Below are 3,986 nucleotides of genomic sequence, written 5' to 3' on the forward strand. Positions count from 1 at the left end.
ACTTCTCTAGTACTTCCACCATTTTCTCAACCCCGAAATGACCAACAACCCGACTGTAGTGTGCTTCCCAAATCATCTTGGCATGCTCGCTTGAAGGAATACAAAGGTGACCCAAGTGGCATGACAGGGCATCCTGGAGGTGAAAATCGGGAACATGCTGACCCCCAAGAGTGTCTAGTATGTGTGGCCAAATTTTGGGTTGCTTTTGTAGAGAAGTGGCCAATAAGAGGTCTTGTGCCGACAAGAGTTGAGCACGGTGGTTAACGCCATGATCAGTGGTCGACTGAGGAAATCTGCAACATTATTGGTGTTTCCCTTCTTATACTTGCTATTCAAATGGAACTATTGTAGGTATCTAGACCACTTATGATGGCGATCATTCTGAAACTTCCCTTGCGTCTGTATGAACTGCAGGGGTTGATGGTCTGTGTGGATGATTGTTTCCTTCCCCAAAATGTAATGCTTCCATTGTTGGCAGGATTGCACAATGAAATACATCTCTTTGTCATAAGTGGGATACTTCTGGACTGTGTCTGAAAGTGTCTCACTTTGATATGCCACTGGATTCCTGTGTTGAGTAAGGACTCCCCCAATAGCATAGTCAGAGGCATCTGTCTCAATCTCAAATGGTTGTTGCAAGTCTAGTAATGTGAGCACTGGTACCGAGAAGAGGAAATGTTTGAACTCTGTGAATGCCTTCTGTTGAGATTCAGACCAAAAAAATTTTATTTGCTCCTCCCTTGGTGACTTGACTCAAGGGCCAAGTGATATGAGAACATCCCAACACGAACCTGCGGTAGAAGTTGGCAGGACCCAGAAAGTTGCGGAGCTCTGTCAGAGTGGTTGGAGATGGCCAATCCCAAATGAATTGGATCTTGGATGGATCCACATGCACCCCCTGTTCATCAATAATGTATCTTAGATACTGAACTTGGGTCATGCTGTTGTAGGGAAAAGTATCCGACTCGGATGACCCTATCCCACTCTAAGGGTGATAGTACCTCAGCAACAACTGTAAAGAAAACTACTTAAGGTTTACTTCTTTACGAAAGCAAGAGAGAATGGAGAAATTCACTAACCGTTGCCTTGCGCTTAATGTCGAATCCAAACTCTTCTCTTTGCTGCTTGCTCCCAGCTCCTTGCTCTTTTGCTGGCCCAGCTACGATGAGATCCTGCAAAATAACAAAGAAGGAAACTACAAGAAGCATGCAATCATAACTGATTCAAGGATTAGCATAAATCAAATATACAATTATCACAATACATCATTGAAACAAGTGCATATAGAAGAACCTCAATAGCTTTTATTAATGGAAGAAGTAAAGTTCTGAGAAGGTTACAACCATTGAAGGCCCCAATCCAGCAACACCTCCCAGCAGAAAGAATTTCTCCTCTTCACCTCCTTCAAGCAATCACCCAATAGTTCTATAGTGAAACCAACAGCATATCATTACTTTGCACAAAATTCCAGCCTCCTGAACTCATAGGAGAGAGCTCAATATATAGATGAATTGAGAAAGGATGAGTCAGCTTGCAACTGGTGTGTAGCTGCCTTGTGTCCTCTCTCTCTTCAGTTGATCTTCAGTTCTTGAGTCCACTTGGAGAACCTTGCTTCCACTTGGAGAAACAGAGCCTCTGACTCATCACAAGGCGAAATCCCTGATCCAAGTGTCATTTTTGGAAGATTCCAGAGCAATGACTCAGTGTGCCACTTGTCCCATCTCGCTCAGCGCAGGTGGCCTTTGTTCTACCTGCTTTGCAACGCAGGTACACCATGGAGGAGTTGAGTTTCAGTGCAGAAGCCTAGTGGAGCACCTGCTTTGATTTCAGGATTGCTTGTTTTTGAGTGTTTTCAGGTGGAGAACTGATCTGAGAGCTGTTGGTTTGCTGACGTTGTTCCTCTAGGGGTAGGAACATCATGTTTAGGGACTTTGGATCCCTTGGATTATTGACAATTTATGCCCGATGCTGCCAGGCACAAAATTGTCTATAACAGATGCCCCCTAAAGTATGAGGTCGTTTATCGGGTGAAATGCTTTATTAGGAGGATCCGAAGTTCATTCAATCTGCTGAAAAGTGTCCTGTAATAAGATACAATACAATACATTATTTTTCATTCTTTTTCATGATCTAGCTGAGGCGGGCATTCCCATGCTCAGCTTTATAAATTCATTTTGGTACATAGCACAGATGATCGTCTGATGATAGACTGATAATTCTCTGCTGAAATTATCATCCTTTGAGAAGGATGATCATCTGCTGCAATGATGTACATATCAAATGTCTTTATATCCTGAATATATATCGCAGCCCGGATGGATGAAACTAGATCCGGGGTCTTCAATCTCTTCCGATCTTCACTCGATGTACAAGTCGATCCATGTGAGAATTTCTTGAGGTCGAACATGGAAAGACATCGCTTGATTACCGGTCAATGATGTAAACCGTTAACAAGCGCGAGAGGAATCACCGATAAGGATGATGACCCTCAAGGTATGGCAGTACAATTCACATGGTGGGAATAAAGGACTTGGTGTCGACCACCATGCAAAATCTTCTGGTCGAAGGTCATTGATGTATACCTGTCACCGGAAGTGAGAAACTTGCCATTGAGGCATGCAAGCTTCAAAGTACTGAAGGGGTTGTTCCTAGATCAACTCCTTGGATAATGAGCTGATGTTGACAAGGAGCGATCCGTCAAAGGAGGGCCTTAATGAATCCCACATCAGTGACACGGAACGGAGCTAGTGATTGTGATGAGGTGAAAACAAACTGTGATGTATGATTCAGGGTGGCGGTCATGAAATGGATGAAGGACAATGTATGGCAGTGGATGGGACACGGTTGACTCTTTGCAGAACAACATCTCTTGAACATATAATGACACTGATGTGATGGATTGGTAGCATTACCCCAAATGTGGATGGTGTGGCGAGGACCATGGTGATGAGACCGGTGAATGAAACAACCCAACCCGATGTGATACGGAGGACAAAGTGTCATGTTCAAGAGCGACTTGCTACCATTAAAGCTGTGAGGTTCTCCCAATTTTTCCCCAGTCATTGCTGACCAGTACCTCTTTATTTTTATCAAGCTTGAGGAGGATAACATATGCTTGTTCTATAACCTGCCCTTCGGGCAAGCCCATCACTATGTTTTAACGAGCCTAGCGATAGGGAAACTCGTTCTCGTCTAAAGACAAGTTTGTCGCTATTTAATGAATTTAACGAGTCTAACGACAAGGATAACTCGGTCCTTTTCATTTTTAGAGAGTCTGAAAAGGTACATAAAGTCAACTCCAGAATTCCTTTTTCGTCATCTAATCCCTTAAGTCCGAAAAAGTATAAAACAATACAGAAGGGATGAATTTTCGATTGCTTTAACGAGCCAAACAAAACAAGCGCTCGATCTTTTTGTGCAATAATCCCTCAAGTCCAAAAAGATTAAAATCTAGAGGAGGGATAGCTCTTCTGGTCGTTTAACGAGCTGGAAGGCCAAAACTCGGCAAACTTTTCATATTTTACGAGTCAGGAGAAAAGAGCTCAAAGAAGACTCGTCTTTTGAGGAACGAGTGATAAACAGGGATAGCAGCAGATTCCAAGTACAGGTTGGAATTTTCCAATCATGGCAGTGTCACAAGGATGGCTAAGTGAAATCACTCTTCGCAGCTGTTCCTCAAAATGGGTAAACAAACATATGGAGATGAACGATTGGCCAAATGAACGGATGGAGGTGAGACTGCAAGAACACGACCAAGGGCTTTAATATGGATGTCAAAGGTTACATTTACCAAGGTTATTTACCGGTTCATTTTTCTGGGTGAGCTTGAACTCTAGGGGAAGATTGCTCACAACTTATGTTTATTTTTTAATGAGCATGAACTATGTGCTAAAACTGCTCGGATCTTGTGTTTATTTTTTAACGAGCATGAACTGTGTGCTAAAACTGCTCGATAGATAAGTTTGCATGCCCCCAGTATAATAATG

The sequence above is a fragment of the Pinus tabuliformis genome, chromosome J, assembly GCF_031772625.1.
Source record: "Pinus tabuliformis cultivar Carrire ecotype Pingquan chromosome J, CPIR1, whole genome shotgun sequence".
NCBI classification, from domain to species: Eukaryota; Viridiplantae; Streptophyta; class Pinopsida; order Pinales; family Pinaceae; genus Pinus; species Pinus tabuliformis.